Source organism: Nuphar pumila, chromosome 10, assembly GCF_984573655.1.
Source record: "Nuphar pumila chromosome 10, dmNupPumi1.hap1.1, whole genome shotgun sequence".
NCBI lineage: Eukaryota > Viridiplantae > Streptophyta > Magnoliopsida > Nymphaeales > Nymphaeaceae > Nuphar > Nuphar pumila.
This window is the reverse complement of record NC_143258.1, coordinates 83,789,746-83,803,377: the sequence shown is the minus strand read 5'-3', so window position 1 is coordinate 83,803,377 and position 13,632 is coordinate 83,789,746.

Here is a 13,632-nt window from a genome sequence, read left to right as displayed (position 1 = left end):
CTCAGTTTTTTTTCAAGCTTTTGATTTTTGAGAAATCAGAAACCGAAGCGGCCCTTTGTCTTCCACCGGCAAATCGATGATGGCAAACAGTTGTCGTCGTCACCATCGACCAATCTTCGCAGTCCGCTACCTAGGTTGGCGACCGACAGCCATGATTGGCTGTCGATGGAATGGTTAAAAAAAACTGCAACCCTTTTTTTTCGTTTAGAACCCTTTACCTTTCATGGTGTTTGTCGGGGAGGTGAGGCGGCCGACGATCGCTAGCGACCTCGCCAATGCCGCTGGCAGAGTAGGAGCATTGTCGTTCGTCGACGGTGTTTTCAGTCGGCCTCGAGATCGATTGGTCGATGATGGAACCCCTTCATTAGAAGGGGGTTTTCGCCGTGGATCGCTGGCGGTCTCGCCGGCACCGTTGGCTGCAAAGAAGGGTTGCCAGATTTTCGTTATCACCGAACCGTTGTGCCAGCCAAAACCCCAAGCTCATTTGTCAGTTGGGTTTTCTCGCTAGGGTTTCTACATTTGGGTTGTTGTCGGGACAGGGGTTGTCTTTCGCAGGGGGTCACCAATTCATAAGCAGCCTCACCGACAACATTCCGTATAACCGGGAGGCCGATGGGGCTTCTGGCTGCAACTTCTCAGAGATGGTATAAGAGAAGAAAAAAAACCCATTTACCTTCTCTCTCTTTTGGACGATGATGGCTCCAAATGATAAAATAAAGGGTTAGGATTAGTAAGAGGAGTATTTATGAATGTGGTTATTTTGTAATTTTTATTTTTTATTTAAGGTATTTTAGTAATATTATTAACGTGGCGGGGGCGGGGCGGGGCAGGAGCAAGTGTCAGTCTATCCCCGCCTCCATCTCTGCACGAGGATGAATTTTAACCATCATCCCCGCCTCCATCCTCGTTTCATGCCCTCCGTCCCCAGTCCAAACGGGGCGAGGCGGGCCCCGCTCCCCCCTCCCCGGGTCCATTGCCATCCCTACAGCCAGCTAGGGTTAAGAAGACCCCACCAGCTGTTATTCAATCATATGTACTAGGGTTTGAACCTGCAACATCCCACAATAAGGAGACAGCTCCTACCAACCACGGGGAGCCCCCGTTGGTGCATCATTAGCAGAGTGCTAGACACATTGCATTGCGCAATCAGGCAGCCGACAATGATAGGCGCTCCAACCCACAAACTTAAAGGGTACTCATATTCACACACGATAACACCCCAACATTAAGTCGATCAACATGTTGGGAAGGGAAGAGAAGGGCTTCTTTGGAGGTATAGGGATTTTCTTTGATTGTGCACTTGGGAAAGGATATTGCGGATAAACTATCTGTCGGCATCTTTCAGAGCAAGAGGGCCATTTGAATTTTGGATAGCTAAAAATGAGTTGATGGTACGTGCCTATCAGCTTATGTAAAAAAATAGTTCTAAAAACGTCATTATAATGATACAATGATGTTTTGAAATAAAATATGCAACTACCATATTTTTTTTAAAATGCCATTCAACTTTTTTGTTTAATAAGAATTAGCTAGGTGTAAAGGGATGGCAGTGGACCAGGGGAAATGGGGTGGGGCCCCGCCTTGCCCTGTTTGGACCGGGGATGGAGGACATAAAATGGGGATGGTGGTTAAAATCAAAACCAGTGTGGGGATGGACTTATGCTTTCTCCATCTCCACCCCCACCCCCACCTTGCCCTGCCCCGCCCCATCCTCAATCCTTCTTTAGGGATGACAGTGGACCGAGGAAAAATAGGACCCCACCTCGCCCCGTTTAGATCAGGAATGGAGGTATCAAAACGTGTGCAGGGATGGAGACAAGAATGGAGGGTAAGATTTTGAGATGAGGTGGGGGTGGAGACCGTGTCCCCCGCCGTCGGGTTCACTGCCATGTGTACTCCTAACTAGGGGTGGCAATTTTTGACACGACCCGCCAACCCGCCTCTTAGGCGGGTTCGGGTTGGGCTTAAGCCAACCCGTTTAATAAACGGGTCGACCCGTGTAACCCGTTTATTAAACAGGTCGGGTTCGGGTTGGGGGTATGCCAACCCGACTGACCCGTTTAATAAACGGGTTAGGCGGGTGGGTCAACCCGCCAACCTGTCTGCCCGACCCGCCAACCTGCCTACCTGCCAACCCGATCCGTCAACCCTCCAACCCGACTCGCCAACCTGACCCGCCAACCTGAAAACCCGTTTACCCGACCCAACCCATTTATTAAATGGGTTGGCGGGTCGTGTCGGGTTACCCGTTTATTAAACGGGTCGGGTTCGTGTTTGCCACAGCTGACCCGTTTAAACTACAAGAAAAATGTTAATTAGCGACAAAAAATTGCGACGGATTTTTTCCGTCGCAAATTAGCGACAGATTAGCTAGAGAAAACTTTCTCCATGAATCCGTCGCTAAGTAGCGACGGATTAGCGATGAAAGTTTTCTCTAGCTAATCTGTCGCTAATTAGCGACAGATTAACGACAACAATTGTTTCGTCGCTAATTCTCAATACCAGAAAAACATTTTAGCGAGGGATTTAGCGAGGGAATTTTTCCGTCGCTAATCCGTCGCTAATTAGCGAGGGATTTAACGACGAAATTTTTTCGTCGCTAATCCGTCACTAATTTTCGATTTAAACCGAGCGCGAAATTTTTCCTCTCTCCCTTTCGAAATTTAAATCGATCGCACTCGATTTAAACCGACTTCTTCGGAGGACGTCGACGTCGGAGAGTGCGTTAGAGAGCATGTACATGAGAGTGGAGGACGGCGACGCCGAAGGACGGTCGGCGATAGCTGGAGGACGTCGGCGTCGGTTCACGGAGGACGAAGACGTCGGTTCACGGAGGACGGCGACGCTGGTTAATCACGGAGGATGACGGCAACGCCGGTTCACGGAAGATGACGGCGCCGGTTCATGGAGGATGGCGACGCTGGAGAGCACCGATTCACGGAGGACGGTTCACGGAGGACGGCGACGCCGGAGGACGGTCGACGATCACTGGAGGATGTCGGCACCGGTTCACGGAGGACGACAACGCCGGTTCACGGAGGGCGGCGACGCTGGTTCACGGAGGATGACGGCGACGCCGGTTCACGGAAGATGATGGCGCCGGTTCATGGAGGACGGCGACGCCGGAGAGCATCGGCTCACGGAGGACGACGGTGACGCCGGTTCACGGAGGACGACGACGCCGGTTCACGGAGGACGACGATGCCTGTCGGGTGCGGTATAAGTCCGGCTTATTGCTGCCGGAATACCGCCCGACATGGATCATTTTTTTTTTTTTTTTAAATTTAGCGACGGATTAGCGACGGATAATGTCCATCGCTAATCTGTCGCAAATTAGCGACGAAATTAACGACAAATAAGTTTTTTCGCTAATTAGCGAGCAAAAATTCGCGATGGCCTCTATCCATCGCTAATTCGTCGCTAAACTGTTTAGCGACGGCTTAGCGACGGATTAACGATAGATATAAGCCGTCGCTAATCCATGATTTTCTTGTAGTGTTAATAAACGGGTCGGGTTTGGGTTGAGGTATGCTGACACGCCAACCCGCCAACCCGCCAACCCGACCCGATTGCCACCCCTACTCCTAACCAATGATACTATACATAAAAAGATGATATCCAATGTTGTTAGTATCAGTATTAGCCCTGAATGGTTGTGCTGTCGATTCAATTGTATCACCGATACTAATACTCAGCTGAATCATTTTGTTTTGGCTTAAAAATAAAATAAAAACTATTATGTGTCAATCATAACGTGACGCATGTTAAAACCATTAAGATAATTTAAAAATAATATTAAAAAATATTTTTTCATACTTTTTTACATTTGTTAAAAATTAGTTGAATTGGGCTTGAATAGTATTGAAATTATGCCAATACGCACCGATACTTATAACATTGATCCACTAACTTTAGGGGGAGGATTCCAACCTTGGTATGATTCTTCAAAGAAGGGCATTTAAATTGTGTGTGGCATTGTTATGAACAATAATATGTTATCATATTATAGTACTAAAGGTTATAAGACTTGTTTTATATGTCAAAGATGGTACTTATAACATGTATTTGAGACATAAAAATAAGATTTGTTAGATAAGAAATCATATTTTTTTATATGAAAAACATCAGTTTTGTAAGAATAAAAAGGGGTTTGATAGTACTATTAAACTTGAAGGAGTTTTCACCCTATTAATAAGAAAAGACGTTGATAAAATGCTAAGCCATATTCCAAATACACTTGGTAAGAATTTTACTATAACTAAAGAGAAGCGAAAGATGAATAAAGCTAACAAAGCACCAAATGAAGATGTGATGTCAATATTTCTTATTAACTAAAAAAATGAATATATTCTACCAGTTATCATATTGGTCCGAGAATAAACTCAAACACAATCTAGACGTTATGCATATTGAAAAAAAATGTATTTAATAATGTGCTTGAGAATAAAGATCATGACATAGCTATACTAATGAATTCAATTTTGTAAGGGTTGATCTGGCTGAAACAATCATATATATATATATATATTATTACCTATATATATGTATAAAAAAATACTTTTTAAAAACAGGCTGCTAGGATTTTGCAATTTTGTGTTGATTCTTTGCCCAAAATGTTTTTTAGTTCAGGGTGGTGCTTGGATGTCCAAGCTTGTGTTAGTAGACAGTTCTCTAGTGAGCAAAAGTAAGTTTTTCTTTTTTTATAACTTTAATATACAAGCTATGATTATGCTTACTAACTTTGGCCTGTAATCGAGTCCCACTTGCATCATAACCGGCCTGTGCCTTTTTTCTCTCTTGTAAACAGAATAATGACCCCGAGATTGTCTTATCCTCTCAGCCTCCTCTGAAATCAACAAGAATAAGAATGATTGAAGGTGCTGAAGTTTTCACACACACACAACCCTTGAGTTGCATTGGGTGTTAACAAGTCTATTGCATTGGTGAGAGAGAGAGAGATCTGTTCAGTGTGAAACCGCTACCCGAGACAATCGATGAACATCTTGTCTTCATATGTTGTGATGTATTTATGAATAAACGACACAAAAAAAATCTCTCCTTTTTTGGATAGTCAAGGAAAAACAACACAGGGTGGCCAACCAGAACATATGGATATGGGTCAGTGTCAAGCTAGGCACATTTCGTGTTTTCAGATAGATACCAGTCCAGGGTGGACAAGGGCAGGGCTCAGAATTTGAGCCTAGGACTGCTTCGTATGTAACCAAGTATGGCTCTGGTTTTGAGGGAAAATCTTTAAAAGAAAGCCTATGACTGGCTTAGGATAGTATATCCATCATTTGTTGTACTGTCTGTTGTCCGCATTTCTTTGTGTCGTTCCTTTATTTAGTTGCTTTCCTTTCTAAGTGTTTTTGGACAAACTGTTGCACTTTCATGCCTTGGTAAAATTGTCTAAATGCACCTCATCTTTGTTGAATGAGAAATACTTTCATATTTTTATGTTCCTAACATTGTCTTTTTATGATTTTCGAAAATGGCAGACTGGTTTTGATTGGCTCTCATTTCCAAACTTCGGTCGCCAGTGGATTGATTGATAGTCTACAATTTGAAACATGGTGAGCAGATTCTGCTGGGCTGCTTAATTTCCAACTCGGCGTTTCATCTGTTGTACTCCTTAATTGGAAAGTTTATGACCGTCTTCCATTTAGATTGACCATGTATTCAGGAAACCTCTCTGTAATGGTAAGTTTAATACTTTAAACTAATCTAACAATCTCCTCAGGTGGTTAAAAACTGTGGATTAGTACCGACTGTTTGAGTTGAAGGAGGTGAGTGTTATTTCTTGATCAAGCGGTGATTTAGCGGTCTAATACTAACATATAGTGCAAATCAGTACTGATGCACGCTGATAGTTGCACTGGATGCATATTTCAAATATGAAAGATGATTTTTTTGATGGGGTTGAGCCTGTTTCCTTCAATGGGCCAGCGCGACGCGACGACCCTTCCTTACCACTGCAAGCCTACTTGTCAGCTCGTTTGCCAGTCGTGAAAGTTTGTAATTAGAGTGCACGAGAGCAGGAGAGAATAGAAGGAGAAGAATTACAATCACAAGAAACAATCACAACAAGGGTGAACAAAAGAAAGCTCAACGCATTTAATTCATTCACAATTTTGCCTGAGGGCTATTACATTTCAAGCATACGGGTTGCCCCTTCGGAGTATTGATTCACCTGAACAACTTACATCAGACTCAACAAAAGCAAAACAGACCCTAAACACAACTTTACAATGTAAGTCGCAAGGGAACATTCTTCTCCCTTCAAATCATGCACCGTCCTCGGCACCATCTGTTTCATGGTAAGCCCTGACTTTTGTCGGGTAGCGGCTGTTCATTCAGAATGCAGACTCCCACGTTGGTTTCGTTGTTTCCTCTCATTGTACTAGATATTTCTTCGCTTCACTCAAGTAGTTGACCTTGTGACGAAAGATCTTACTGAAACGCTTCTCGGCCCGTTGTATTATCGGGGCCCTCTGCATGATGGGAGCGCGTTGTGGCACACCACGTTCTAGATCTCTATTGTCTGGATGAAACTATTTGAGGTTGCACAAGTGGAACACCGAGTGCACCTTGAAGTCTGGGAGCAACTTCAGCTTATACGTCAGCTTGCCTACCTTCTTTGTGATGATGAAGGGTCCATCATACTTTTTGAGCAGTCTGCGGTGATGTCCATGGAAGATGCTTGTACAGCCTGAATATAACTTCATCAACACTTGGTCCCCAACTTGGAACCCAGCGAGCTGACGATGCTTGTCCACACACTTATTCATTCTCTTTGTTGCCTTGTGTAAGAATGCATTTGTCAACTCATTCTGCTCTTGCCAGTTGCCAACAAATTGGTAGGTGAAGGATGGCCTTTCCTTTTCTTGTGCGGGGTCAGTGGCTACTCCCGTGGCTATCTCAAACGGGTTGTGGCCTGAAGACTCGCTCTTTTGCAGATTATAAAAAAATTGTGCCACGTCAAAGAGCTTCACCCAATTTTTTTCGATTGGCACTAACAAAATGCCTAAGGTACTGCTGAAGTATCTCGTTGATGTGCTCTGTCTGCCCATCTGTCTGTGGATGGAAGCTTGTTGAAAACAACAAATCAGAGCCAAGTAGTCAAAATATTTTACGGCAACTTGCCCGTGAAGCGAGCATCGCGATTACTCACAATGCTCTTTGGTATGCCCCAGTGCTTCACCACATGCTTTACGAACAACTCTGCAATCTTCTCTACAGGACACTCCTTAAAAGCTGGGATAAAGGTGACATACTTTGAGAAATGATCCACCACAACTAAAATAGAACTGAGGCCCTTTACCTTTGGCAGACTAATAATGAAGTCCATAGAGATGTTATCCCAAGGACGTTCTGAAATTGACAGAGGCTCAAGGAGATCGACAGCCTTCTGGTTTGTCCCATTATCTTGCTGGCAGATGAGGCATGTCCGCACATACCCCTCAACGTCGTCTCTCATCTACGACCAATAGTATATGTACTCAAGGAGTGCTAAGGTCCGCTCCTGACCAGGGTGACCGACCCATAGTGTATCATGGCACTCCTTAAGCAGTTCTCGATGGAGGCTTCCCCATCGCGACACGAAGATACATCTCTCTTTTGTCACAAGGAAGCCATCCTGTAGCCAAAATCACTGAGTCTTCTCTGCCTGCGCCAGAGAAATAAGGTGTTGTGTTGTCGGATCCTGCTGCATCCCTTCGCGTATTCGACTCAACAATGTGCCCTCCAAATGCACTTCAGAAGGCTCAGCGTGCGCAACTGCCAGTTCAGCCCTGCGGCTGAAGGCATATGCAACAACATTGGTCTTTTCAACCTTGTACTCTAAGGCAAAGTCGAATTCAGCAAAAAACATCTGCCACCGATCTTGTTTAGGTGTCAGCTTCTTTTGTGTCTGAAAATAGCTCGTAGCTACATTGTCTGTCTTGACGACGAACTCAGCACCCAGAAGGTAGTGTCGTCAGGTCCTGAGGCAATACACGATGGCAGTCATCTCATGTTCATACACTGTGTAATGCCTCTCTGTATCCTTAAGCTTTTGACTCTCATATGCAATTGGATGACCCTCCTGCATAATAACTCCATCAATGGTAAAGTCTGAGGTGTCTGTGTGGACCTCAAAGGGTTTTAAGTTATCAGGCAGTCGCAACACTGACTCCCTCACTAAGGCTTTCTTCAAGCCATCAAAAGCATCTTGACACACACCTGTCCAGAGTCATACTTGATTCTTCTTTAACAAATCTCTGAGGCGCACAACAATGAAGGAATAACCTTTGATGAAATGCCGATAATAGTTTTCCAAACCAAGAAATGACCATAATTTTAGCACTTTGCTTGGCGAAACTCATTCCTGGATGACCCTTATCTTCTGCCCATCCATACATAGCACACCACGCCCCACAACGTGGCCAAGGAAGTTGATATTCTCCTGCTCGAAGAGACACTTCTCTCATTTGACACAGAGGACCTTCTCCTTCAGCACCTAAAACATTGTTCGCAAGTGCCTGACATGTTCCTTCATGTTGCTGCTGTAGATCACGATATCATCCAGGTAGACTACCACGAACTTGTCTAAGTAAGGGTAGAAGATCTGGTTCATTAAAGTTGTGAACGTAGCTGGAGCATTTGTCAACCCGAATGACATTACTAAGAATTCATAAGCACCATAGCGAGTGATGCAAGTTGTCTTCGACTCATCACCTTCAACAATCATCATCTGTCAATAACCCGATCACAAATCTAACTTGAAAAAGATACGGGCACTGCCTAGCTAATCGAACAAGTCCGCTATCAGTGACAATGGGTATTTGTTCTTCACCGTGACCTTGTTCAAAGCACGATAATCTACACATAATTGTTTGGAGCTGTTATGTTTCATCTGAAAAAGAATCGGGGCATCAAATGGGGCTTTCGATAGACAAACGATGTCTCTGTCCAACATCTCGTCTAACTGCCTGTGCAGCTCCTTCAACTCAGTTGGTCTCATACGGTATAGAACCATTACGGGAGGCTTCGCTCCTGGGGTCAACTCAATCTTATGGTCGACCTCACGTCTTGGTGGAAGATGCTTTGGCAATTTCGGAGGCATCACCCCCCGAAACTCCTCTAACAGTGGGGCTAGAGACGGCGGCACTACCGCTTCTACCTTCCCTTCTTCTACACGCACAACAACTAAGAATGCCTGCTTCTCATGCTTGACACCCTTTTTTAGCTGCATCATCGATAACACTGAAGACTTGCCTTTCTGCATAAGGCACTGCACTATGTGGGACAGGTTGGACCCCATAATTGTCAACGTGTTAAACTTTGGCAACATCATAACATTTCGGCTCCGCAGAAACTCCATACTCAGAATCATCTTGAAATCGTCCAGGAGCACCACAAAGAAGTTGGCTTTGCCGGCCCAACTCCCCACTTGGATAGCCACATCTCTTGCTTTACTAAGGATGGGTTTGGCCTCAGAGTTTACCATTTTGATGGTCATCTGCTTTGGCCTGGGCTTTTAAGCCCAACCGCTCTGCCTCTTCCCGCGAGACAAAGTTGTGGGTGGCCCCGGAGTATATCATAGCTGAAGTAGACTTTTCATTCGTAATGACTTCGAGATACATAAGTTCCTTACTGACCTGCATGTTTTTAACTGTGTAACTTCTAGCTGCGTTAATCGATCGCATGACCCTCATCCTTGGTTGCATGGTCTTAGTGTCATTGCATTCAGTATCACTGCAATTCTCTTGCGTTGTATTAGCTTGCTCGTCGTCCTTCACGAGGCGCTTAGGGCACTGCCTGACGATATGCCTATCGTCACATAATCAACATGTCACAACTACACCTTTGTTGTTGTTGTTATGCTGTGTGTAGTTATGTTTCTTATCGGATTGATGGCGTATTGATGCCTCATCTTTATCGTCACGTCGCTTATCCTTTTTGCCTCCGTGGTCAGGTTTCTTCTCGACTTTGGTTGATAGGGTGAAAGGCTTGCGCTGAGTGTCAACTAAGCGCAAGGCTGCCACATATGCATCTTCCAAAATACGGGGGTTGCTCCTTTCCACTTCAGATTGTGCCCATGGTTGAAGTCCCACAATAAACTAATTGAGCTTGTCGTATTCTGGCATGTTAGGCACCTCCAGCATGAGCATCTGAAATGTTCTGACATAGTCTTACAACGAAGCAGTATGTTTAAGATCACAAACCATCTGGTATGCCTGCCTCTGCGCATTCCTTGGCATAAAGTAGTTGCGCAACTCTATTTTAAAGTCGTCAAAGGTGTCTATCACACATTGACCCGTCTCCATGTCACTGCGCTTCCGCCTCCAACAGGTGATAGCATCACCATCCAGTAACGTTGTTGCAGCCTTTATCCTGAGATCTTCAAGTGTCACATTTTAAATATCCAAGTAGTTCTCTACTTAGAACAAGAAGTTCTCAATGGTCTTGCTGTCTCGAGAACAATTGAACTTTGCTAGTCTTGACACATCAATCCTTGATGACCTCTCACCATTTCCTCCATTTAGGGTCACTGACTGCTACAATGTGCGGTTTTTCAACTGAAGCTCCCCTACTTCAGTCTGCTAGTCAGCCATTGTCGTCGTCAATGAAGTGATTTGCCCCATCTTTAAGTCCACATGTTCTTCCAGGCTTGCCACCATATCATTCAGTCCACTGAATGATTCAACTGCGCGTGGAATCACTTCCTCGTGCGAAGTCACATCTTTCACCATCTTGTTGACAGTTGTAGCCATCTCTTCTTGGCTCTGAGGTGAACCCATCTTCTCAACTTCGGCAACTGTCTTGCCTTTGGTATTGCGCAGATTTTGATAAGGCGCAACGATGTCTTGCTCATAAATCGCAACATGTCGAGGTGTCTGTCGACACTGACTCTGGAATCTCTTCCCCAGCATGAGAACGGGCACTGATACCACTTATCACGGGCCTATTTCCTTCAATGGGCCAGCGCGATGCGATGATCCTTCCTTACCATCGCAATCCTACTGGTCAGCTCGCTTGCCAGTCGCGAAAGCTTGTAATCAGAGTGCAAGAGAGCAAGAGAGAATATAGGGAGAAGAATTGTATTTACAAGAAGCAATCACAACGAGGGTGAACAAAAGAAAGATCAACACATTTAATTCATTCACAATTTTGCTCGAGAGCTATTACAATTCAAGCATACAGGTTGCCCTTTCAGGGTATTGATTCACCTGAACCGGGCAGCTTACATCAGACTCAACAAAAGCAAAACAAACCCTAAGCACAACTTTACAATGTAAGTCACAAGAGAACATCTACAATCCATTGCATAAATGGAACTGAAACCCACGCGCATTCAAAACTTCAAATATAAATTGGTCACTGTAAATTACTCATTTATATTTGGGCTAAGATCCAGATCCAAATTATGTGGCACATACGGCCAACTGTAATTGTGTTCTCACTCAATACTTTGTTGGCTAGATCCTCGATGCCTCTGCCTTTAGTCAATTGTTTCATGCTTCATTGTTTGGTTAATAGAAGAAACGAAGTGATATACACCACAGGTACATCCTAGACGCAGTTAACTATGTTGTTGCATCAACCTATGGTGGGTGATGTGCATCATCGATGAAGGCTCTTTGATCCAAAGTTCATGACCTTATTCCTATGGTGGTTTGGTTATTTAGGCCCTGTTTGGGAACTGCCTTTTCAAGATTGGGTTATGGGGAGTTCCTAGCATCAAAATCATTTGGGAGTTATAGGAAATGATGGGATTGGGACAGTATTTTTGCACCTACTCATTTCAGCTCTCATTCAAACGAGGTAGCAGTGACTAACTACCATGCCAGTTACTATACCCAAGAGCTTCCGATTGCTCCAGTGACCTCCCTAGTTGCCTTCCTGGCTTTAATCTCAGATTGAAACTGCCTTAAAAACAAGCATAAAGGTGGATCCCCAGCGGAACTCTACCAATGCTCCCAAACAATCATCTGGAATTGCCAAAGGCATGAACGTTGTGGATTCCATATTTGCATCCATAACTGCTTCTGGCAGGCAGTTCCCAAACAGAGCCTTACACTCCTTGTTAGCTCCAGAATAAGGGGCAGAGCTTTGTTCTCTTGAAGAGATACTGCTCTGTTTGCATGCTTCTATTGTAAGTACTAATTGGATTCACCTCCCATGCAAATGCACCCCTTGAATGGGACAGGTCTTGCAAACAAGAGGCTGTGGCCCAATCAAGCACGGCCCATCATGGTCAAGTCCCTAAAACTTGTCTGACACTGGTCAAGTGATCATGCATACATTTTATATTTTATTCACATGATTTTATGCATGATTCATAGAAAAATCATATTAAAACCTATTTTTATCGTTAGTTTTGAGAAACCGCATTGAAATAAAAAATATCAAAAAATCGTGTATTTCAAAGCTTGCCCTATGTTTTTCGGTGTTTTTATTAGTTTTAGAATTTTCTTAATTATAGTTTAGTTAGATTAGGACTTAATTAATTGTTTTTAATTAGTTTTAGAAAAAAAGACCCTTTTGAAAAATACATTTTTGAGAAAGACCCTCTTTAGAATTTCTAAAAACATTTTTGAGAAAGACCCTCTTTTGAAAATATGTTTTAACCTAATTTTTGTTTATAAATACTTCTTTTCCCGCCAAGAGAAGCTATTTTTTTTTCAGCAGCCTCAAGTCTTCCTTTGCTCCCTCTCCCTCTCTTCTCTTTTTTCCTTGTTTTCGATCCTTGCCGATTTCTCCCCCTCTTTTCCTCTTCTTCTTCTTTTTTCTCTTTTCTTCACATCCAATCTGTCGTCGGCAACCGTTCTTTTCGTCGAGGAGGCATGTGTTCAGCTGGAAATAACCATCTTCTCTTCTCATCCAATCTATTGGAGGCGATCCATGACAGTTTGCTTCTTTCTTCCTCTTTTTCACCGTAGATCTAGTTTGCATCGTATAAAGCATTGCATCGCATATCATTTTAGTTGATCATTGCATCATCAGCATATTAATCTAGTTTATTTCATATATTGCATCTGAAAAATAAAAAGAACAAAAATATTTTTTGTTTTGATAGTTTAGCCGTTTCCTTGATTTAAGCATTGAAAAATCTTGATTTAGATAGATCATAGTTTTAATATAGGTTTTATATTTTCTTTTCCTGATTCTTGATTAGTTTTAGATTAGTTTAGGATTAGATTTAATTTAGAAAAGTCTACAACAAGTTTTTTTTTTTACTCGCCATTGTTTTAGCTATTAAGGTTAAAAGAGAGTGTTATAGAAATCTAAGTAAGAGTCGTGATAGTGAGAATTTGGAGAAGTATATGATAGCAAAGAAGGAAGCTAAAAAAGTTGTTCGAAACGCGAGGGCTAAGGTATATAAGGAGGTTTATGACAAGTTGGATACCAAAGAAGGCGAGAAGGATATTTATAGGCTTGCAAAGATGAGAGATAGGAAATCGAAGGATTTGGGTATGGTTAGATGTATCAAAGATGAAACGCAAAGGGTTTTAGTCAAAGATGAGGAGATTAAGGAGAGATGGAAAGATTATTTTGATAAGCTATTTAATGATAGTCATGCTCAAGATCTTGGAGACTTCTCCATTCCTTTTCATGAGATAAATCGTGACTTCATGCGCAAGATTCAAA